We start from the raw sequence: 25,799 nt of genomic DNA on the forward strand, positions 1-25,799 counted from the left end.
CCTTATGGACAAGATGGAAAGATCTGACCCAGAAGGATAGCACTTTTAAATGAATCCAGAACTGCCTTAACTGACCAAATCCAAAGAGCAATCATCAGTGGAATTTTTATTGCCTTGAACAAAAATCTCAGCAGAGTCCTAGAATTCTGTGCTTTGAACAGTGACTTAGATGAAGATAAAGATTGCAGACCTATCAGCTCTATAGATGACATAAATACATAGACCCAGGCTCCAAAACCACCTCAAAAATACCTAAAGAAGATGAGTGTAATAAGGATAAATATAAAATCTCATAATTAGTTGTAAAAAAAATTGATGTTACAATTTGACGATTACAAAAACTGCAGAATTATTTAAAAGTGGAATAAGCTTTTTTTTTTTTTTTTTTTTTTTTTTTTTTTTTTTTTTTTTTTTTTGCGGAGGAGAAGGAATCATGTCCCTATCATGGGAGATTCTTCAAGTAGAAGTTGAAAATCTCAGCATCTAAATAAATACTTGTTATTTGTTTTCTTTTGTCTGTTTCCCCTTCACCACTTTGATAGGAAGAAGACTAGGAATACTTGCAAATGAATGAGAATAGAGAATGGAATAATAGGAAAGTTAAAAAATTCTTGTTCTCCAAGTATAACTTTGTCCCTCATGAGTAGCCACTTGTGTAGAGCAGAATACTACTTCATCACAGACTGGATTTGATAATCTCTAGCAATATCTCCCACTCTAAAATTCTGTGAAATAGAATTATTTCTATTCTTTCCACCTTATTCCCTATTGGTTCACCATATGCCCTAAAACTCTACTCTAAATTCACTGCAAAGCTCAATCTAATAAGGAGGCAGTCTATGTCTATCTATGGCTGAAGGAGCAGCCTCTCTACCAGTAGCACTTGCTACTAGGAATTCTGATTGGGATTGCAGGGAACACTGATTGGGAAGTCTCTGTTATTAATTAGTTTCTCCATAGTATCCAGCCTTCTAAATTCCCTACAATCTTGTCCAATTGCCTTTGCCTTAGGCACTGGTTCTAAAGGGCAAAAAAACAGTTAGAGGATTTAGTTAGTACAGTTTTGAACATGAAGTCAGAAAGACCTGAGTTCAAATGCTCACTAACTGTATAATCCTAGATAAATCATTTAACCTCTCTCTGCTTCAGTTTTCTAATCTGTAGAATGGAGACAATGGAGACATTTTGGGTTGTTTTGAAAATCTTTTTTGAAAGATTTTTTGAAAGTCTGTATAAATTCTAGCTACTATTTCCTAGTCTAGCTTTCTCCTTTCAACCTTCTTGTGCTCCTTTCCTACTTAAATCACAGGTACACTTCTGAGTCCTTTTGGGGAACTCTAAGTCTTTGTTCTATCCTTGGAGTATAATTTTTCCCTCTCTTCTTCTATGCACATGAATTTCTCTCCATCTCTTCAAATACTACCTCATATTCTCTTTCTTCCATGACACTTTCTCCAATCCCTCATGATCAGATAATTACCTTTTTCCTCCAATCTCACACAACTCTTTTTTTCCTACCTTCTTTTGTATGTTATTTCCCCCCATTAGATTGTAAGCTCTTTGAGGGCAGAGACTGCCTATTTATTAATTATATCCCTAGTGCTTAGCACAGTGCCTAGCATATGGCAGGTACTTATTAAATGTTTATTGGATTGGATTGTTTTCTGTCTTCCTATTATACTTATATACTATTGTTCATTATTGCCATTTGTGTCTGTCTTATTTCCTTCTTAGACTATAAACTCCATGAGGGTAGGGACTGAGTCTTCAGTATTGAGAAAAGGCATTTCTTACAGTGCCTAAAACTGTGTTCTGCTCACAGCAGCCAATTTATCTAGATTTTTAAATGAATGGTGACCAATTCCTACAAACCTTTCTGAAAGTAGGAGGAAGGACAGACCTCAAATTCCCTGTCTAGGCAAACAAAGGAAATGGTACTTAAAATGCTTTTCTCTTCCAGGAGCCTAGCTGCTCACCCCCATCATCCTCTCCAGAGAATTAGAGATCATAGACATCCCAAACAAAAAGAGCACATCGAACCTCGTCTGTGAAATATACATTCCCTAATTGCTAATGTTTCCTTTTTGATAACTAAAAAGCCTGCGCACATTAAATAAAAGGAGATTTAATTTCTAGTTTAAATACAGCTGCCGTAATTCTTATGCACCACACAGCTGTTCAGAGACCTGGCAGTGGGCCACGTCTTATATGTCCTATCATGTCTCTCCCGGCATTGTCTTCCTGACACACACACAGAGAGAACATCTTTTACTGTTTAGGAAATATTTTTATTCATTTTCAGGTTGGCACAGCACTGCAGAGGGAAGTGCTTCAGTATCTCAACCCCTCCAAGCTTTTGCACCTGTCAAACCACTTTATTTCTCCCTTCTTGGCTAAGCTGTTTATATAGAAGAAAATCATTTGTTTTACTGTGTCTTTTCTGATCCTATTCAGACAGGCCTTATAGAGCAGAATGTTCCTTAGGCTCCATGCAAAAAGAAAAGAAGGGGGGGGAAAGCATGCAGTGATCACATGTTTTTATTTTGGAAACCACAAGAGTGAAATTTTGAGGTTGGAGGCTTTAAGAGATGTCAATCTGGCTGTCTCTTTTGGGGTATGGGGTGGGGGTGGGGAGAAAAAGAAATCTGCCAACTGCTTGTGTCATTCTCAATTCATTTCAGAACAAAAATAATCTTAGGAGATATAGGAAAAAATGTAAAAAGATTAAAGTCTTCAAGACCATCCTGACCACTTACTTTGATGTAGTCATTCTCTTTTAAAGAGGCCTGAAATATTTCCTGCTCACTTTCAATAAAAACTTTGTTGTTATTGGATCATGGAGATGTAGCATTCACCCAAACCCATATAGTGTCCCTATTTAAAGAAGTTTCCCCCTAGCCTCTTTAGGAATTTAACAGTGGTAAGAACCCCATGATCAGACTTGACTTTACAAGTCCAAATCATGGAGATAGCTCAATCTTTCTTCCCACTGTGCTTTAAGATTGAGCCAATCCCTCTTCCCCTCCAAATTTCTCCAGACTCAGATATGTAAATCAATCCTATTATAGACAAGTCGTCAGGAACAAAAACACTATTGGCCAAACATTTCTCCCTACTTGCAAGGATGGATTTACTCTGAATTGTCTCCATTTCCTCTCCTCATCCCCACATGACCAATGGCATGCATTTTTGAGAATTGGTGGAGTCAAAGATTGTAATCATTATTCATGGAATAAATTAAATCTAACTGGTCCAAAGAAGGATTGAAACCATAACCAATGATCAATAATCATATTATCAAATGAGATACTATTTGTTAAAAAAAAAAAAAAAGAAGAAGAAAAAGAAGAAGAGGGAGGAGGAGAAGAACAAGAATTAAAAGAAGAGAAAGAAGAAGAAGATAGAGAAGGAAGAGGAGAAGTATTTAGTATACTGCTTGGCATAAGGCAGCAGTTATATAAATATTTGTTCCCTTGCTTTCCTATTACCATACAGTTCAGAATAGTACTGAAAGTTTGAAACTATAATGGAGTGAACCTAATGTGGTCAAAGCCAAGGCTTGCTTTATAGCCTAGCCTATTATCACGTAGTCACTGATTACAAAGCTGATCAAATGTCAGACTGAATGCCTAAGAATTAGGAGACCTGGATTTCTATACTGGCTCTTCTATTAATGTGTCCTTGAGCAAAGGCTTAATCCCCCTCTTTTAATCTCAGCTTCCTTATCTGTAAAATGATATCACTTGGGCCAGGGCTTCTAAAGTCTTGTCCAGCTCTAAAAGTCTGTTAGGCTTAGTTTTTCAATCTGTAGAATGAGGATAATAATATTTGCACTAGCTTTTTTCACTGGACTGTTATAAGGTGCTTTGAGAGCTGGACTCTTTGTACAGGGTATCTCAAAAGACTTTATTGTTCAGTCATTTTAACAGTGTCTGGCTTTTCATGGAGTTTTCCTACTAGGTACTAGAGGGTTTGTCATTTCTTCCTCCAGCTCATTTTACAGATAAGGCACTGAGGCAAACATTGTTAAGTGACTTACTCAGGATTTGAACTCAGGAAGTTGAGTCTTTCTGACTTCAGGTCCATTGTTCTAGCCACTCTGCCATTTTAAAAGACAGTGCAATTTTAAGCTGTCCTAAGAATTTAGTGCAAATGTAAGCCAACCAGAATTGGGGGCCTGGCTTAATAAATGCTTACTGACTGAATGATAAGGAAAGGGTTTTGTAAGTCATAAAGCACAATCTAAATGTGAGTCTTTATAAATGATCTGATAGGGACCCTTCCATTTCTGCCAACTCTTCATTAAAACTTGTTCCCTGGTGTTTCTATATAAGTAATAAATTCCCTGAGTTAGAATTAGAAGAGACCTCAGTGGACATCTAACCCAACATATACCATTTCATTTGATTCTTATAATAATCATATGAGATAAGCAATACATTATAGACAGGGACACTGGGACTCAAAGTTAACAAGAGTTTCCTAAAACTCAGCACATTGATTTCCAGGTCTTCACAGAACTTTTCTTTCATCAGGGTTCATCACAGTGGGGGCATACACACTGATGATGGTGTTTGACACTTTGCTACAAGTGGCAGTTAATAAGTAGCAGAGCTTATACTTGAACCCACTTCTTCTGCATCTAAATCCATTGAAGTTTCCTAAATTTCCCACTGTTTCATTTCTTTAGGAAATTTCTCATCAGAAGCTAGCCTATTAGCTACATCTGGGAGGAAAATAAGAAATAGATAACATATTTGAGAAGAAAGTATGAATCAGTAGTGAACCAGCTGGTGGTTTTTAAAATTTTTGTTCTGAATATTTACAACTTAGAAATCAGTAAAGACTACAACTCAGAGTTTGATTTATTGTTTTGTTACTATCTCAACTTAGAAAGTGATGGGAAAATGTCAGTAATTCAGATTAAACCTAAAAACTGGTCCTCTATATTCTTTTCAGAGACTTAAGTGTTAAATGTTTCCCAACGTGCTCTACAATGAGCCATAGATATCAAGGTGGCTAAATGACACATTGGTCCTCAACACAAGCCAAGGAAAGATTATTAGCTTCCTTTTACAGACAAAGAAACGGAAACGCAGAGAGGTTAAATGATTCTATCTATATAACACAAGTGGGCAGTAGAGCTGGGATTAAGTGCATATGGATCACTGCTTGGCCTGGTCTACCACTTATTATTCAGAAATAGAATAGGAAGTAGGTTAGAATAAACTAGATTTATGGCCAATAAGTTCATGATATGAACTATAAATACAATAAAGGAAGAAAGCCCTCTGTTGGAACATATTAGGAGTCCAACTCCTACATCCTTGTCTTTCACAAGGTATATGGGATGTTTGGGAAGGATGTTCTTTCTGCTGGGTTTGCTGAGCCTTTTCAGGGCTGTTAGATGGCACAGGGATAAATGACAAGTTTAATTAGAGTCAGGAAGACTCATCTTCCTGAGTTAAAATCCAGCCTCAGACACTTACAAGCTGTGTGACCCTGAGTAAGCCACTTAACCCTGTTTGCCTCAGTTTCCTCATCTGTAAAATGAGCTGGAGAAGGAAATAGCAAACTACTCTAGCATCTTTGCCAAGAAAACCCAAACAAGGTCATGAAGAGTCGGACATGAGTGAAACAAGTAAACAACAGGCAACAACAATCCTGCTTCGGTGTTTACCTGTCACCTGTGGCTCCAAGAAACTGTAGCACACAATAACAACCACACCTCAGTAAAACCATCTTGGCAGAAGAACTTTAAACCACGTTGAGGGTAACCAACAGGCCACAAACCATTTGGTGAATTAGGGAAATGTCTACCCCAAGCATGTGAAGACTTCCCTCAATAGAATGGGTAGAAGAGACCAATTTGTTCCAATATCCATCAAGGCAGCTGATACAGATGCTGTGAAGTGCTTAGAGCTTAGTCAAACATGGACGATCCTGGATCATCACCAGTTGTCTGGATTTTTGTGTTGCTACTGGACTTCAATGAGTCTGGGAGAGGGAGGCTTACTTGCACAACTTTGAGTCACTTAAATCCTATTCCTGTGCAAGTGCAAATAAATGCCATCATCCATTATTTTACCATCTTACTATTTTACCTGCCTGAAGTACTGGTAAAAGATAGTCAACAATAAGTTAACATCTGTTGTTTGTAAAGCACAATGCTCGGTACCATGACAGATACAAAGAAATACAAAGCATGGTTCCTGCCCTCACATCATTCTCACATTCTATACCATATGGAAAAAGTCTCCTTCCTCGTTATCCTTGGTATTTTCAATGTGGAGTGAGATAACCATTCCTTCCTTCCTCTCAAGAATCTCACAATGCAGGAAAACAAAGATAGATCTCCCTACAAAAACATAGTTGAGATGTTTATACTAAATCATTCATTGGAAGAAAATAAAAAGCAAGTAGAAAGAACAACAAAACATTAGGAGTAAAAAGTGAGAATCTGAAGCTTTTAGCTTTTCCATGACTTTTAACTAAAACTTTATTCCTAAATTTAAGCTCTCATTTAAAATCATTTATCTAGTGCTTTTAAATTTACAAATAGCTTTATATTATTTTATTTGTATCTCAAAAGAGCTCAGTAAAGTAGAGCTATTATTATCTTCATTTTATAGATGAAGGAGGCTGAAAGACTATAAAGTGTCTTGTTGAATGAGACAAGTTGAGTGACTAGTTCAGGGTTAGACAGCTAATAAGTGTCTGAGGCAGAATTAGAACTCAGTTCTTCCTGATTCCAAATTCAACACTATATTTATGATGCCAAGCCCTCTCTCAAACAATACATATACATATATACCTATACATATATATATATATATATATATATATATATATATATATATATATATATAGTTTTAGATTCTAACTTATGGACTAATTGAGTCATATATTCTTAACTGCCTTTTTCTTCCCACTATCTAACTTATCTAACTGAGGTGTATTTGTTAGCATTTCCATCAGAATTTGAAAATTACTCAGGGGAACGAGGAGAATGTAAAATTGATTGTCAATTTTGCTGTTTATTAGCTTTAGTTGATGGGGCATTTTGAAACTAATGGTTAAAGTGGAAAAAATCATTTTGGATTATCTGTAGATTTCAATTTTCTGTAACACCATTATCCTCTTTTATTATGTATGACCAATTGACCATAGTTCAAATAGTGTTGTATTATATTATTGCTTCTCAGTTCATTTCTTCTTTTATTTAAGGTTTTCTTAGCCAGGACTCATTACTTGAATTACATTCACTGAATAGTGAAAGAAAAATCCATTTCAACTTGTCTCAGAATCATATAATTGAAAAATATCAGAGCTGGAAACGACCCTGTATTATTAATTTTGCCAGAGATGTAACTAGCATTAAATGAAGTGGTCTTTGCCCAGTGTCTCAGCATGAGGGTATTGCTCTTCCTCCCTGTGTCAATAGTCATCTCTACTCCTTATCTCAAAGTCTTCTGGTGGTACATAGCATAACCAAACTTGACCACCAATGACAGAGTCCATTTGGCATGGTGTCCCGATTTCTAGGATCCCTTCAATCTCTAAAATGGTTACAGCCGTACTCCTTGAGAGATAGAGCATTCCTTTCCTGGATAACTACACATTCTGGACTTGTTCTTTGCACTCACTGTCCCCCTTTTCCAACAATAGCAAATAGTAGATGTAGGAAGAGATGTTCAGTTCTTGAAAAAGTAGGAATTATAAAGCTCTTAGCTAATCCATGACTTTTAATTAATTAATTAATCATTAATTAAATGAAGATGATTAATAAAGATTCTTTATTCCTTTATTTCTATTCCTTCTCTAACTCAGTTTTTCCCAAGGCACAATCCCAATTGGCTGTGAGAAACATTTCTGTAACTTTTGAGTGAATGAGATAATCAAAAAGGATCTGAAGTATCATTTTTATCTATCATTTTCCTACTTTTGCTTCTTTTAAGAAGTCTTGCTATACTTCTGCTTCTGCAAGATTTTTGTGATCTCTCCTTCCTCTCATCTTTTCTATCACATGGATTGTGTCATTTGACACATTTGACATTTGTCATATTGCCATGATGCTCCAACTTTGTTAGAAGTTCTTAGGTGGCTAGGATATCAGATATTTCTTTTGGTCTCCCAAAACATCCTGCACAGAGACTGAAGCATAATATATGCTTCACAGAGACATAATCTAAGTTGAGAAACCTTAGAGGCTATTTAATTCAGCCCAACTCAAACACAATCCCTTTTAAAACACTCCCAAAAAGTCATCATCTAGCTTTTATTTGAAAACTTCTGGTACTATGGAACCCCCTATATTCAAAAACAGCTCATTCCTTACAATAGATTTAATTGTTAGGGAATTAAATCTTTCTCAATAACTGCCACTGATTTATTTCTAGTGCTTCTGGGAAAGGGAGACTTTACATGTGATCTCTTCAAATCCTTAAAGGTAGTCACCATCTGCCCCTGTCTTCTCTTCTCCATCTTAAATACTTTCAGTTCTTTCTACTTACCCTCATTTTGATGAGGCCTTTGGCCATTCGGGTTGCCTTTTCCTAATCATGACTCTCAATTTTGTGTCCTGGGTTTCTTTGGCAAACTGATGAAGCTTATTGGTACTCATATCTGAGAACAATACTTCAGATTTGAATTTATCTAGGTTCCAATACAGTGGAACTCTCACCTCTCTAGTCTATGATACTATATTATTTTCAATGCAGTTTATGGTCTCATTAGCTTTTGGTGCATTTCATGTCACACTGTTGACTCATGTTGAGTTTCAGTGCAGTATCATTGATTGATTGTATGAATGATGTGAATGCATAACTGATGAGTCAGATAAATGTTGCCCATCAGAGTGAAAGTTGCAGTCAGGAGCACTTGGCTGCTGTCCACATAGACAAACCTCAGTTGACATTATCACAGTTCTCAGTTGAAGTTTGGGCCAAAGGCCTAACTCCATCCTTTGAGTTAACTTCTCTTTTGCAGACTGTATCAAGTGGAAGTTGTGAAGCTGGAAACCCCAATGCTTCAAGTAGTTTTTAAGTGGAACAGTACACAAGAGAAGTGATTGGATTGGTAAGAGATCAATGCAAAACCAGTCCAATGTGGGAGAGCTGACAATGGAACAATAGGGTGCTGGAAAAAGCTAATCATGGGATGGCAATGGCTTTAGCACATCAGGGAATTGAGCAATTGAAAAGAGATAGGCAATCGGAGTTGCTAGAAATGGAGAAAATTAAGGATAGAAATGATTTGGCAGGTGCGGAAGCTAAGTGATGGCTTTTCAACATTCACCTTCAATTTCCTTTCTGTCTCTTCTGAAAAGTGACAAAGAACACACATTTTCATGCTAAAACGCCTGGGAGATCACCTATGCAGTTTAAGTGGCACTTTTAGAGACACATGATTGAATTGGCCACATGGAAAACTGAAGGCTCTAACAATACGGCATCAGAAGCGAACTGTCAGGATTAGATTGTGCTCTTGACAAGCAGCATTCTCAAAATGCACATCCTTCTATGCTGCTGCTGGGCAGGGAGCTTTTCACACTAAGAGGTACCCTCAGCACAATGCCTTTAGTATCCTTATTTCTTGGACATGAATCTTCTCCTTCTTTCCTGTAACATTTATAACAATTAAAAATAACCTAGAACTATCTCCCCCAAACATCTTAGGCTAAAAGGGCTTCATATTAAAATGAAAGTTATAAGAACTAAAGGGAATTATTTTTATTACCTTTTAGTTCCATTCTTTCCCTTCCCCTCAGTCCTCACTCTTGCCATTTCTACTCTGTGGAAATTCTCCACGTGCTTTATTCCAGTTCTACAAACTTTCCTAAAAGCTAAAAACACAAATGACTGCCCCTCACCTCCACAAATGACCATCTAATAAAGATATTCAGAAGACCTATTTTTTTATCTCTTTCTTGTATTATAAGATTGCCTGAGTGCTTCCAATTTAGACTTTCCTTTATGTTCCTTCCACATGCCTCCTTCTCTCCTGTAACCTTAGTTGCTTGCCAAGCAACAATTAAAAAGACATTCTTCACTAAAGGACAATTTTAAAATATATACTTACTATCTCCTGACATGCTAAGAGCTATAGGAAGTGCTTACACCTCTGGTGTAAGGAGAGGAAGGGTTGCCTCGTTGAACTCTTGCTTCTAAGCCTGTAAGGCAGAAACCATGTTTCTGGCACACTCCTGGGTCCTGAAACTTGGTTTACTACCATAGTTGGACAAGTGGGAACACATATTAATAATTATACTCTCATCTATTTAGAAAATGAAGAAAACCCCAAACCACAAGTGGAAAGGTTGGGAGGGCACAGTGTGTGGCCTGAAGCTCCCCCAGTCAGCTCTGAGACCACAGGTCCTCACAGGTGCTATTCTCACCTTGGACATCACTCATCCATTGCTCGCTCCCTTCTCTGAAGCTCCCTAGGAACCTTGATATTAACAGGATCGGTGAGAAAGTTTGGACCCTAAACCATTACTTCATTCTTCCCTTCAGCTCCCAGGAAAGTTCTTTTTGTAGGCAAATCCTGAACTGGGTCATTACCAAAGATATTGGTCCTCTTCAAAACAAAAGGTGAGACATATGACATGAGACCTTGGGAAAGCAACACTAACTCTTTGTTCCTTAGTTTTCTCTTAAGCATAAAGGACATGTTTTTGTTTTTTTAAAATAAAGATGAATTCTGAGAGTCCCTTTCCAGTTCTAATGAAAATAATAAAGACCCAGCACTTAACCTTTTGCAAAGTGCCACATATGTATTATTTAACTGGATTTTCATAATGACCCTCTGAAGTAGACCTTATGGGTAATGTTATTCCTACATATAGAAGAGAAACTGAGGTTCAGAGAAAGGAAGAGACTTTATGCACTGTATACTCAGCATAAGTCAACAGTGGGATATGACAGTGAAGATAGAGGATGTGTTTTAGGGCTATCCTGAGAGGCACTTTGTCTAGGACTAAGCTAATAAGGTCATACCTGGAGGCTGGGGTCAGGTCTAGATGCCACATTTTAAAAGGATACCAATAAGCTATTGATGGTTCAAGAGAGAATAACCAGGATGGCTAGAGATCAAACTATGTGAGGAAATGGGAGGTGGTTAGCCTGGGATGGAGAAGGATTCCGAAAAAGGAGGACATCATGATGGTTGTCTTCAAATATCTGAAGGACTGTCATGCAAAACTGGGCATTCCTTATTTTAATGGTCCTCCAAGACACAAAAGATAGAAGCAGCAAAAAGAGATAATTTAGTGGAATGAGTGGATTCTCCCTTATTGGAGGAAGGAACTTACCCTCAGTAAAGGTTGAATTTGTTGTGAATATTCTAGACAAAGGAGAAAGAGAAAACATACTGAAGCCAAAACAACTTTTAGAACTTTGTAAGGACTGAATAATCTTCAAGATATTGTATTAGAAATAGAAAGATATCAAACACAATACGAATTTGTTTTCAGACAAAACACTAAGCAGGTCTATTCCATTTTGTACTTGTGAAATAGACTTTTTTGAATCTGGACATAAGAATTTTTCTATCCTAGCCCTATCACCCAATGTATTTGCTGTCACTTATCTAAAACATCCACAGATCTGGTCAAGGGTCAAGAACAAATCCTTAGGACATTCCAATGGAGATTTTCTGCAAAGTTAACATTGAACCATCAATAACTTCTCTTTGAGTCTAGCCATTCAACCAATTCTGATTCCATTTAATTACACTATCATCCAACCTATCTATATTTTCTCCTCCAGAATAGTATGGTTTTCTTTAGCATATACTTTGTTAAAATCTAAATAAATTCTATGCAAAAATGTACTAATCCTGCCTTAAAATGAAAATAAGCTTTTCTTGTAATGACCTGTCCTTGCTGAAGCATATTGCTTCTCTGCAATTATTATTTCCTTTTCTAGGTGTTCACTAATGACTTTTTCGATAAGATGTACTTCACTTTGCCAAGAGTCAAAATGGAGTTCATGGGCCTGTCATTTTCAAATTATTTTCTCTTCATTCCTTAAAAAATTTGGGACAATGTATTTCCTGCACAACCAATGTAAGGTATATATCTCCAGTTACCCATGATTTTTAAACTATCATTGACTCACTAGTCTGCTACTTCTCTCAGTACCTGAAAATGTAGTTTTCAATTTATGAATGGTTCTTTTTCCATATCTTTATTTATTTGGGGCATCAGCTCTCTAAAAAAAAGCTGATTTTGGGGTGTCACTCTCTGGCTGAAAAATTTTCAAGACACCTCAAGGACCAAGAAAACAAAACCTTTCCATATTTCCATTACTTACAGAATGAAATCCACATCCTTTAGTTCAATATTCTGGGCTTAATTGAAGGCCTCTCTAGCCTTATCTTCCAACAGTTAACTTTTTAAAGTGATATGTTCCATGCCTCCCAAACACCCTTTGCCTTCTTTATGCCATTTTTTTTCTTCTTCTGGGAGAGAGGGGGTCTAGCCTGAGCTCCTCCAGGCAGCTCTGGGCTCACAGGTCCTCACAGGTATCATCTTCACCTTTGATACCACTAAGCTTTTCAATGTCCCCTGCTGTCCCTAGACTAGGAGCTCTCTGAGAAAAGGGATTGTCTTTAGCATCGTTCCTGACACATAATATTTATTCAATCAATATTTGTTTTCTATCTTCTCCTCAGGCAGCTTGCAGGCCTGAATTCAGGAGAACTCATCTTCCTCCATTCAAATCCAGCCTCAGACATTTACTAGCTTGTGACTCTGGACAAATCTTGTAACTTTGTTTGCCTCAGTTTCCTCATCTATAAAATAAGCTAGAGAAGGAAATGGTAAAACACTCCAGTATCTTTACTAAGAAAATCCTAAATGGGGTCATAAACAAAAATGATTGAACAACAATTTTTCTCTTTAAGGTTCAGCCCATGACATCTTATTCTAATCTCTTCACAGAAAACTTTGGCATTGGAATTCAGGTCTCTTGGTTACCAGGATGATTCTTTCACTGTCTTTTCATCATGTGTAACATCTTATTCTAGAATCAATGAATGACAATTCATCTTCTTTTCCTTATTCTGTTAGGACTTTATCTATTTCATCTATGAGTCCTTGGAGGTTCTCCTTTGCCAGTAAATAAGTGCCAATTGCAGAAACTCTATGTTGGCAAATATCCTAATTTATAGGATTTAAAGCATTAAAGGACTTTTTGGGATCATAAGATCAAACCCCAAAATTTACAGAGGAAACATATGAAATCCATATTGGTTAACTCATTTGTCCAAGTTACAGAGGCAGAAAGGTGGAGTGGTGAGATTAAATACCAGGTATTCCAATTTCATTGTTCTTTCTAAAATAATCCTATTTCTTCCTTTGATTATTTATTCAACATTTTGGTCTCCCAGCCAGTTACATTCCCTCTTCTTTTTTTTTTTTAAATCTCCTTCTAGTTTTGCTTTCTCCCAAGCAGTATTAGGAAGGGGGCAAAATCTGACCCAAAGAATTGTCAGTTTAATTGACTATCTTTAGCCCAATGGGAATCCAATGTACCACAGAAACAAATTAGCATTCAACAAGCAAAGGACAAAGAGAGATGATAATGAGGACAAAATGATGAATAAGACATAGACCCTGCTTTTAGATCTAATAATAATACTAACAGTAGCTGGCATTTATATAGCACTTTAAGGTTTGCAAAGTACTTGACATTCATTACCTAGTCTAATATATAGCTTACTTATCAACCCATCTTCCTTGCCCAGTTGTATTTTCTTATTTTAATTAAATTCTTGTCATCTACCAACACCATCTGTATAATTTTAAAGCCATTCAGTGATATCTCTGGATGAGGACCAATTCTTGCTACAGATGATAAACAGCATCATTATTCCCTAATTTAATTAGAACCATAGAATCTCAGAGTTGAACGAGACCTCAGAGTTCATAGAGTCCAACTGCTTGAAGTGAAGCAAGTCTTTTCTCTCTCATTACTTCTGAACTTAACTAGAATCTATCAATAGATACTCTGGTACTATAGAGTAGGCCATGATCTAAAATCCTTCTCTGGGGACTGAATCCTAACTCTTGACTATCTAAGTTCACAATTATAGCCAAGATGGGATGATTAGCTATGATCACCAAGAACTCTTAGTTCTAACTCTCTGATCACTCTTTTTCTGGATCATCAACTTGCCATGCACTCTATATATGGCTGCACTTCGATGCTTTGTCCTGGTCTCTCTTCTCTTTTATCTCTATACTGTCTCACATGATGACTTCATTAGTTCCCATGTGTTTAATTATATGTCAATGCAGATGATTCTCATATCTCTTTAAAATTGTGATAATAATAGCTAACATTTATATATTCACTACTTGAAGGATGGCAAAATACATGTAATATCCAAGCCTCTCAACAACGCTGAGAAGTGGGTGCTACTATTATGCCCATTTTTACTATGGTCACATAGCTAGTAAATACAAGAGGAAGGACTGGAATACAAGTCTTCCTGACTCCAAGTTTAGCGATCTATCTTTCTATCCAGCCCTGATCTCTTTCACTTGGGGTCTAGTTCTTCATCCCAGACTGTCTTTTATTGAACATTTTGAAATGGATGTCCTATCAGCATCTTAAATTCAACAAGTCAAAAGGAAAACTAATCTCCACAAAGGCACTCATCCTCTTCCACACTTCCCTTTTTCTGTTGAGTTTTTCATTATCTTTATAGGTTTGCAATTGCTCAGCTTCAATATCACTCTGATTACCTCATGCCCCCTCTATCCAATCAAATGCCAGATCTTGTTATAGTACTTCCAAAGCATCTCCTATATGTGTCCTTTTCTCTTTATTCACCTGATTTAAATCTTCATACTTGCCCTCCTAGATTCTGCCTGAAGTGTCACAATAGCCCCCTCATTGGTTTCCCTACCTGAAACTTCTCCTCACTTCAATCCTTCTTCCACATAGCTGCCAAAAACTATTTTCCTAAAGCAAAGATTTGACCAGGCCACTTTTATAATTAATCAGTGAGGTAGAATGACCAACCAAAATGTATTTTCTTGAAGAGCATGGTAACTGTGTTGTATAAATGTCTTGCTTCATGCTTTTCTTACAGTAAGTGCTTAATAAGTGCAGGTATATCTTGGAGATATTGTGGATTTGGTTCCAGATCACAGCAATAAAGAAATATCACAATAAAATAATTCACATGAATTTTTTGGTTTCTCATTGCATATAGAAGTTAAGTTTACACTATACTATAATTTGTTGTGTATAATAGTATCATGTCTAAAAATAATATACATATTTAATTTAAAAATACCATATTGATTAAAAATGCTAACTGCAATGACCTTTCACCAAACAGTATCTTTTTGCTGTTGGAGGATCTTGCCTTAATGTTGAGAGTTGCTAACTAGTTAAGGTGATGATTACTGCAGGTTAGGATGGCTACAGTCATTTCTTAAAATAAGACTACAATGAAGTTTGTCATATTGTTTAACTCTTACTTCCACTTGAACATTTAGAGACCACGTAGTGTTATTCATTGGTCTAATATCAATATTGTTGTGTCTCAAGAAAGATCGGGGAGGAAAAGAAATGAGAATGGTCAGATAGTGGAGCAGTCAGAACATACACGATATTTAAATTCATTGTCTTATATGAGCAGAGTTCATAGTGCCCCCAAATAATTATAATAGCAAAATCAAAGATCACTGATCACAGATCACCATAACAAATATAATAATAATGAAAAAATTGAAATATTATGAGAATTACAAAATTGTGACAGAGACACAGTGGGAGCACATGCTATTGGGAAAGTGGTACCACGAGAGTTGATTGCTACAAGGTTACCACAAATCTTCAATTTAAAAAAAAAAAGTTTAAAAATACAATATCCGTCAAGAATAATAAAGGGAAGTACAATTTTAAAACAAGGTATGCCTGTAGTCATTGAGGGAATGAATGAATTGAAGGATCTGGGATCCTTCAGGAGAAGGAGATATTATAGGTAATGTCAAATATTTAAAGAACTACTGATTATAGATAACTTCAAATATTTGAAGAACTGCCATGAATAAAAAGAAATAAACTTGCTGTGGGTTTCTCTAGAGGGGAGAATTAGAAAGCAACCTGGAGGCAGATTTTGGCTTATTATAAGAAAATAGTTTCTTAAAGGGTAGCAGCCTAACAATGGAATGGACTGCCTCCTAAAGCAAAATTACCCAACATTGGATGTGTTCATGTAGTAGCTAGATAAGCCCGGTTCATCTTATCATAGAAGGAATCTCTGTAAAGGGTGGGAAGTTGGGACAAAGGACCTTTAAGATCCCTTGTCTTGCTCTACAATTCTTTTATCCTAACTCCTTTATTAACAGGTCATCTTCTATATCCAAGGGAAGACATAAAAATGAAAACATTGATACTCCCCCCCTTTATAATTCCTATAATACAGGGGTAGTATTTTCATGCAGATGTAGAACAAAGTAAATGTTATTTAGCTTCCTTTTATTAGTATCTGTCTCATTGTTCCTCCAGCCCTAAGTGAATAATGTTGTTTCCCTAAGTATGAGAAGGATAGATTTCATCATTACCTTAGGCCAGAAATTCTTAATGTTTTTGTTTGTTCCATAGGCCCCTTTGGCAGTTGGGGGATGAAGAGTCTGTGCTATGGACTCTTTCTCAGGATATTATTTTTAAATACATACAATAAAATATGGAAGATCACAAAACAAACCATAGTTGTGAATTAGAATTGGAATTATCAATTTTTTATGTTCACAGACCATAGATTAAGAATTCCATGCTCTAAATAAACTATGCTTGTAGATTTCCAATTTTTATCAGTTTAAGCTGAGCCAATATTTTTAATATCCTCATGGCACTGTCAGGCTGTAAAAAGGTGTCCAGGATAGTCAGACGCTTCCTGTACTTTGGCAAAACAAGAAAGCACTATATAGCTCCCAATCACATTTTTAGTAGGGAAAAAAAGTTTGTGTAGGATTTATGTTTCTTGGGGTTCCTGGGTAGCAAAACATACATTCACAGATCAAGCAAACAAACCAAATAGAGATCATTGGTATTAATTAACAAGTTGCATACATTTACATATATATGAAGGAACAGAAATCCTATCTCACAGAAATGTCTAAACAATACTCTATATAGTTTATGGAGCACTGAAATTCTGTAACTAATAGTTTTAGGAACTCCATGGTGAAAAAAAAATCAATAACAGTTTTCCATCATTGTGGTTCCCTCTCTGGGATTCTATATGTCTCTGAATCAGTTTAGCAAGAAGCTCAAAAGTCAAAGAAGCTTGAAGGTCAGAGAAAAAATTAGGTGGTATCTTACCTCAATTTTTCAGTTGTGAACTGACTCAGGAAGGCTCAATCCCAGAATTACCCCCATAGACAATGAGTGACTGAAGTGAGATCTCAGTCCACTTTTTTTGTGAATATAAGTTCAACTGCAGTTGTTCAGTCCCTGGGATGGGAACTAGTCTTGAGTTTTTCACTTGACTCTTCATGAGAGGTAACCAGAAAATTGAGAAAGATACAGCTAGATAGCACAGTGGATACAGGAGTGGGTTTGGAATCATAAGGTTCATCTTCATGAGTTCAAATCCAGCTTTAGAGAGCTACCAGCTGTGTGATCCTGGGCAAGTCACTCACCCCTGTTTGCCTCTGTTTCCTCATCTGTAGAATGAGCAAATGAGCCAACGAAATGGCAAACTGCCCCATTATATTTCTTCAAGAAACCTCTAAAATAAGGTCACAGAGAGTAGACACATCTGAACAACAATAGCAGAAGAAAATCAACCTCATTCAAATCAATTATGAGACAAATCCACCAAATTAAAGGGTAGGAGAAGATGTTAGAAATGACATCAACATAATGATTTTGTGTCCACTTATAAAGAAGATATGTATAAATTTGCTTTTATTGGAATTGCATTATAAAGGATTCCCTTTGAATTTCAGTATGCATAGAATTTTTTTTTAAATGGAAATCTCACCTGAGAATCACTAATTGATTGGTTCTGTCACAAAATTAAAAAGTTTGAGCTGGCAGGAATTCAGAAGTCATCTTGTCTACCCCTTTACTTTATATATGAGCAAACTAAGTCGCATACAGGAATAATGACTTCCCAAGATTATATATCCATAATTGCCACAGGTAGATCTGAAATCTATTCAAATGTTCTCTAACTAGAAATCCAACATTCCTTCTGCCATACCTCACTGCTTATTTTCCCTTATCTACAGCAGATAGGGATTCAAAATTCACCTGAAGCTACGCTGAGAGTTTCAGTCCTCCCAGCTATGTTAGCTATCTTCTTAGGTATATGTTATGTCCTCCCATTACATTTTGGCCTTTTCCCAGGCTTCCTCCTTCTTAGTTCCTCCATGTAGATGATCATTTCCTTCTCTTAATTCTTTCTTGGCTTGCACAACTCCATACTCTAGAGCTGCTGCTATTTTCCCATTAGCTACCCCCTCATTTCAGAGTGACCTTTGGGTCACTGGAGGAAGGCTAAGTAAAAGGAGCAAAATGGTTGTTCATAGCACTTAGATGAGATGGAAATGACCAACAAAAAGCCTTCCAGTGAAATGGCAGACCAGAAAGCCTTCCTATCTGCCACAGTTACAGCTATGCCCTCCCTAGCCCTGAACAGTCACCTAACCTGCTGATATTCCCTGTAGACCCTTGAACCTTGCCAGCTACCTTATAGCCTTTTTAATCTTCTCTATAAATTAACTATCTTATATAAGTTGTCTCTCAAATTAGAAAATGAGCTGCATGAGAATGATGACTGTCTCATTTGCCTTAGCAATCTAGCACTTAAATTCTTCTCCCTCCAGTTTTAATAGTATTTTATTTTTGCAAATATATGCAAAAATTGTTTTCAATATTTACCTTTGCAAAACCTTGTGTTACAATTTTTTCCCCCTCTCCTCCCTCAATCCCCTCCCCAAGATAGCAAGCAATCTGATATAGGTTAAACATGTACAATTCTTTTAAACATTTCCATATTTGTTATTCTGTGTAAGAAAAATCAAATCAAAAAGGAAAAAACACACACACGAAAAAATAAACTGACAAACAACAGAAAAAAGTGAAAATACTACAACACTTAAACTCTTAAATGCTTCGTCTTCATTCATTCATTTATATTTTTCTGATTCTCCATTTTCCTTTTTAACCACTCCTCTGCCTAGTTTTAGCTTCTTATTCTCTTCCTAACTTCTTAATTTGATTATATACTTAAAGTTGTCTCCTTAGACTCTTCTTTGTAATATTGTTTCCCTCTTTCTCTTGGCAATCTCATTCATATCTACTCAATTTAATAAAAGAAACATTTATTAAGAATCCATTATGTGCAAGATCTTATTAAAAAGATATAAGGACAAAATGAAAAGAACTTATTTTTATGCATGGGGGAAGAGGAAGGATATGATGTGTAAACAGATAAATATAAAAATTATTAATTTGAGAAAAATGAAACTAGAATTGCAAAAGTAATAAGGGGAAGCTTCCAGATGGCTCAAGAGCTAAGCCTTGAAGGTAAGAATTATCCACCATGTGTCATGCACTGTCCAAAGTGCTTTACCAATAGGATCCCATTTGATCCTTACAACAACCCTGGGAGATGGGTGACATTATTATCTCCATTTTATAAGTAAGGAGATTAAGGCAAATAGAGGTTGCATGATTTACCCAGGGTCACATTGTTAATAAGTGTCTGAGGATATATTTTAACTCAGGTTTTCCTGTTTCAGCCTCAGTTCATTCTTATATGCATCACCCAGCTGCCTCTGGGTATTCTAACTAGGGAATCTGAGAAGCAAAGGTAAAGAGGGAATATCTTCCAGGAATGGATTGAGAGTTGGGTTGAGTGGTAGTAACCAGCATAAAAGCATGGAAGTAGAAGAAAGCTGAGTTCAGGGAACAAATATCTCAGTTTGGCTGAAATATAGATGGTTTGAAGTTCAATAAATCTAGGGAGAGAGGCTGGAGTCAACTTTAAAGAGATTTAAATGCTAGGCTTAGTAGTTTTAGAGGCAGTAAGGAGCTACTGAAATTTCTTGGGTATGAAAATTACATTCTCTAGTGACAACCCCTATGCAGATGATTACACCCGCAGTCTTCTCAAGCACCAGATCTCCTAAAAAATGATCAACTCCATCTACCTGCAGATACTTGCAGCTGACCTATCAGTACCACAAATCAAGGAAGTCCCAAAATACTGTCATTTACCCTAACCTTGCTCCCACTTCTGATTATAATATTTCATAGACACATCCATTCATCTTTTCTGCTATGTTTGGAACTTTGGCGTTATCTCTGACTCAATTGTTTTGGACTTTTCTATAATAGACCAAGAATCCTTTTAAAAACCATTTGGGGGGGGAGCAGGGAGAGAGAGTCTTTATGTCCTTGCAGACTGCCTCTGCTTTCACCCTGCCCTTCTTTCCTCCTACACTGCTCTAAAATTTGATAATCTATTCTAGAGATTTATTCCCCCTGGTTGTGTGGTGACAACCTCAGGGATGATATCTAGCATGTCCTTCCCTGTGATAGGGAGAGAAAATAAAGCAAGAATCTAGCCCATCCCTATAAAGCCCCCAGACCTCAGGAACAGCCCGCTTCCCTCTGGGAAAGTAGTACAGGATGGAAGCATCCCACGCATTGAAGGAGAAGAGTTACGAGAGCTCAGTTGAGTCTATAGGTAGGCTCTCACAGGACAATGGGAATCTCATTCACATCTACCCAATTTAATATAAGAAACATTTATTAAGAATCCATTATGTACTAGATCTTATTAAAAAGATATAAGGACAAAATGAAAAGAACTTATATTCTACTGGGAATAGGTAAGGTCTATAGGTAAGAGTCTATAGATAGGCTCTCATGGGACAATTGCTAACCACTTTCTTCTCCATAGACCAAAGCCCATAAAACCCAAGGTTTCAGTGACTTTTCTGGTTATGTCTTTCCCTTGATAGTTTCTATCTATCCCCTGTTCCAACATGCCTCATTTGTTTATGTAAAATCTTTTCTGTCCCTCTACTCCTGTGCCAGATGCATTATTGTATTTTTTTTTCCAAAACTTACTTTGTATCTGGTTTGTATTAACCTACATATGTATTTGTCATCTACCCCAAGAAGACAACATACTGCACAGCAGTGACGTTAGCTTCTCTGTGACTTTGCATTCTCAGGACACATAATTGATGTTTACTAAATGCTTATTGAATGATAGATTTAGGTCTTTGGTTAATAAGTGAGGTAAAACATACCACCATAAAGATCTATCACTATATATTCCTGCCCTTTCTATTTTATGAAAACCTTCTGAAATACACTGCTAGAATAGATTGGGAACATTCTTATCCTGTCATAGTATTACAGTGATCCTTCTACTAGACTGTAATATGTGACCTGTGAGGAAAGAGAAAATCTGATTTAACTCTGTCTCTCTCAGAATTGAATAAACATTTCTTGAATGAATGGATATAATCCTACCATCTTGCTTGGAGCACCAAGTAGATGCTCAGAGAAGATTTTGTGGAGGACAAGGATTTGGGGTAGCAGAGTGATGAGGTATCTAGTTTAACTGGCTGGGCAGCTAGGTGGTATAAGACATAGGGTGCTAGGTCTGGAGTCAAGAACACCCATCTTCCTGAGTTCAAATTTGCCCTTGGATACTTTCTACTGGGTGATCCTGGGCAAGTCCTTGAACTCTGTTTATCTCACCTGTAAAAAGAGCTTAAGGAGGAAATCACAAACTAGTTTCTTTGCCAAGAAAACCCCAAGTGGGGTCATGAAAAATTGAACACGACATAACAACATCTTTCTGAAGAAATCTTTCAGGAGGTTACTTGAAGGGATAGTGGTTTTCAAAGTTGCCAGCTTGGGGAATATAAAGTGAGCAAATGCTATTCAAATAATTGGTTTCTGAATGTGGGCTAAATAGAGGTCATAAATGGCATTTTAGGCAGGAGGACTTAAGTCGGTGTTAACTCAAACGTCTCTGACTCTTTGAAGAGTTCAACTAAAACTTCAGCTTCTCTATGAACTGTGCTAGACATGAAATGAAAGGGATGTTGGCCCACCTTATTTTTAGGATGATGCTCCTGTTACTAACGCTCACTATGAGATGAAATGAGATAATAGATGTGAAAGCAGTTTTGAAAAAAAGTTAAAAGCACTATACAAATAGAAGGGATTATTACCATTATTATTATTAGGGAAGAACATAAGACCAAAGGAGGTTCTAAAACTCTTTTGAATAGTGAGTTTAAATCTCCCCTTTTCATGTCCTTGGGGCATGAAGATGAGTGAGATCTCCTCCACCCACTTGCCAGGTTTTCATTTTTCAGTGGGGTGTGAGTATAAGTGTGCATATGTCCATTGTAGGGGCCTTTCTGCCTAACCAAACTCCAAAATAAATCAACATTTGGGCTAGTTATACATAGGAGAGGCAAAGAGAGACCTGGATCCAGCTTTTGCCTCTGACAGTTATCATGTGACTCCGGTCAAGTTATTCTCACTCTCCAAAGTTCAATTTCCTTTGCTATATTAGAATAGCTAACACAATAACAGTGTTATTGTGAATCTCCAATAAGAGAGTGTGGATGGAACAATGTCTAAGTGTTGGACTTGGAATCAGAATAATGTGAGTTCAAATCTGACCTCAGATACTAATGATATGCCCTTGGGCATATCAGTTAACCTGTCTGCCTCAGTTTCCTTATCTGTAAACTGGAGATTATAAAAGAAACTACCATCCGAGTTCTTGTGAAGATCAAATCAGGTAAGCTATGTGAAGCACTTTGCAAACTTTAAAATATTTATACAAATACTTCCTATTATTATTAATAATAACATAGTGAAAGTATTTTGAGTGCTTCAAAGAACTCTTAAAAATCAGTTATTTTTTATTTACAATCCAATTAATTATTTTATAATGAGATCATTATTCAGTTAATGGAACTTGACCTAGCTCCCTAGTAATTTAATAATCCAGATCACTTTCCAATCAATTTATTGACCATCAGTCAGAAAACAATCTATGAAGCTTAGTAGGACCAGTCTCATTCTATTTGCCCATTGAAACATATTTCTAAACCCTGATTTAAATCTCAGTTCTACCACTTATTTATCTGTGTGATATCTCTGGGTTTCTGTTCCTCATCTGTAAAATAAGAGGATTAGACTCAATAGCCTGTAATGTTCCTTCCAGCTCTGAGTTCATGATTCTAGGATGCTAGATTGGCTGTGATACAATAATGGGATGGAATTCCACAACAGGGCCAAAAGACACTACTATTATGTTGTAATGGCAGTTGTAGCTCTTTCAGAAATCCATGGTTTAACCTCAGCTTTCCGTTTTAGGGCTTACAAATGTTATCTTTGGAAAGTTTAAGGAAGCTGAATTCACAATCCCCATAAACTGCAGCCTTAGATGCCTGACGGAGGAGCTTCTCCTGGTGGTGTACACAAGCAAGGCAGCCGTATCACCTTCAAAGGGCCAAACAGGAGGCAGAATACTCTATTTATAATTTGGGGGATTTTTGAAATCATAACTCTTTCATTATAAAATGCCTTAAGCCCTCAGACACAGCAATCAAATACAGCAATATCCGGTGTCATTTTAAAAGTACCCTGTGTATTTTTAAAAACATTATCAAAGAGCTTAAGTCTCAATGATGTTCATTGAAGGAGAACATTTATGACATTGAAGGAGAATATTTATGACTAAGCGGTGCAAATATACTTATCAATGGGGAGCACCAAAGTGGCTCAGAACTATGGATTACTGCACTATCAGGCCTTCCTTGATGTGATACCATCTTTAAAAAAAAAAAAAATGTTTTTTGACATAAGTTTATAGATACGTTCACATGCCTCTGGTCTAACCACTAATTTTCAAATCAACCAGACATCTACTTTATGGGGTAATTCAGGATTTTTGTCTTTGAAATCCCCTCTTGCGACTTGAAAATCCAGTTTGTTATGTCTTTCTTCAAGGCTCAAAATAAACTAACATTGAATTGAAAAACACATTGAGGTTAGTTTATGCACCAGCTTTTTCCCTGTAAAATGTATTTTATATTCCTTTTAGAACCAATTCCAAATTTCTTCCAAGTGGTTTTAAACTACTCTAAGATTTTTTCTTATTGTTTTAATTTGATAAACTTGGGCTATTTTAATAGTAATATGATTTAGCTAAATAAAATTAATGCCTGATGTTACTGTTTTTTTTTTTAAGTTTCTCACAGGCAGGGCAGGGACTTTACTTTCCCTGTAGTGCCTACCACAGTACCTTGTAGCCATTTTAATAAATATTTATTTCTTGATATTATGTTTATAAAGTCAAAAAGATGTGCCACAGATGGATAATCTTGAATTCTTAAGTTAACAAACTCTTTCTCTGCTTCTTTCTTCCTAAATCTATTCTCCTTTCTTTTTTTCGGCCTTTAGACCACCCCTCCCTGTTTTTCTGATCCATCACTATATTCTGAACTTTTTTGAAAGACTTGATTCTACACTTAACTAGTTCAATTAGACCTTATCCTCCACCTTTGAATCTCTTGACTTCTTGTCCTATTACCAATGCCCTAATAACTCTCAAACTTATTCTCTACATCTATTCCCAAGCTGCTAATAGTAGTGAGAACAGGAATTCTTAAGCAGGAGTCCAGAGAGATTTTAAGGGATCTGTGACAGACAAGCTTGGTCATAGCATTCAGTTTTCCCCCATTTATATTATTGTAATTGGATGTTTTGTTTTCTTGATTATGCTCTCTTCAATATGTATCACTTCAGGAAATCAGTTTTCCCAAACTTTACTCAATTGTTTAGCCCTTTTTTTTTTTTTTTTTTTTTTTTTGCCCTAATTGATGGGCTTCTACTTTGTTTCCTGTTTTTTGATAATACAAAAAGTGTTACCATGAATATATGCTTCCTTGGTGTATTTGCAAATGAGTCCACCCAGGCTTGGGTTGGGACCTAGAGGTCCTAAGTTCTAAAGGACCCTGAAAGCTGTATTTCTTCCTGGCTTGGGAAGAGAGGAAGTTATCATGGGATCAAACTGGAGGGCAGGGTTTTCCAGTATGGTGATAATTTAACTTTTTAAAAAATTTCTCAGGAGAGAACACAGAAAAGGAGGGAGTGGGAGCTCTTACCCCCATCAGGTGGAATAGTAATGTTATGGGAGCAGCAGGAATAACATCTACAGTTCCCTTTCTCAAACCCTCAAGGGAAATTGGAGATGTGAAACTTCAAGTACAGGAATTGTTTTTCTTTCTTTCTTAATAGCAGGCACTCACTCAGGTGACTGAAGCAATGAGGGAAAAAAATAGCTATATTATAGGAAATGCAGAAGAACTTATGGTCCTTATCGCCTTCCCCTGTTTTGCCTTACCTGGTGGGATTGGCAGCCTTTTCTGAGCATGTTTATTCTTTATTTTATTTAGGATGGAATCTTTCTCATTTAACTTGGTTTCTCATAAACCCCAGAAGTTGACCCTGGCTTTTGCATCTACTCCTGTCCCTGTGTTTACAGCATGACAACACGGTATTGTTCTGGAAGCCACAGAGGGGATCATGACCAGGATAGGGCTGGGATCCCATCCCTCTAATCCAATTTTAGAAAGTTTTCTCTGATTAATTAAGGGTATAAACATGACATTAATGTTTTAAATTATTCTTTCAAAGGCTGAATTCCTATGAACTGGATTATATAGCCAAGCAGTCTAGTGGCTAGAACATTGGACCCGGAATCAATTCCTGAGTTCC

This window comes from Sminthopsis crassicaudata, chromosome 5, assembly GCF_048593235.1.
Source record: "Sminthopsis crassicaudata isolate SCR6 chromosome 5, ASM4859323v1, whole genome shotgun sequence".
Classification (NCBI taxonomy): domain Eukaryota; kingdom Metazoa; phylum Chordata; class Mammalia; order Dasyuromorphia; family Dasyuridae; genus Sminthopsis; species Sminthopsis crassicaudata.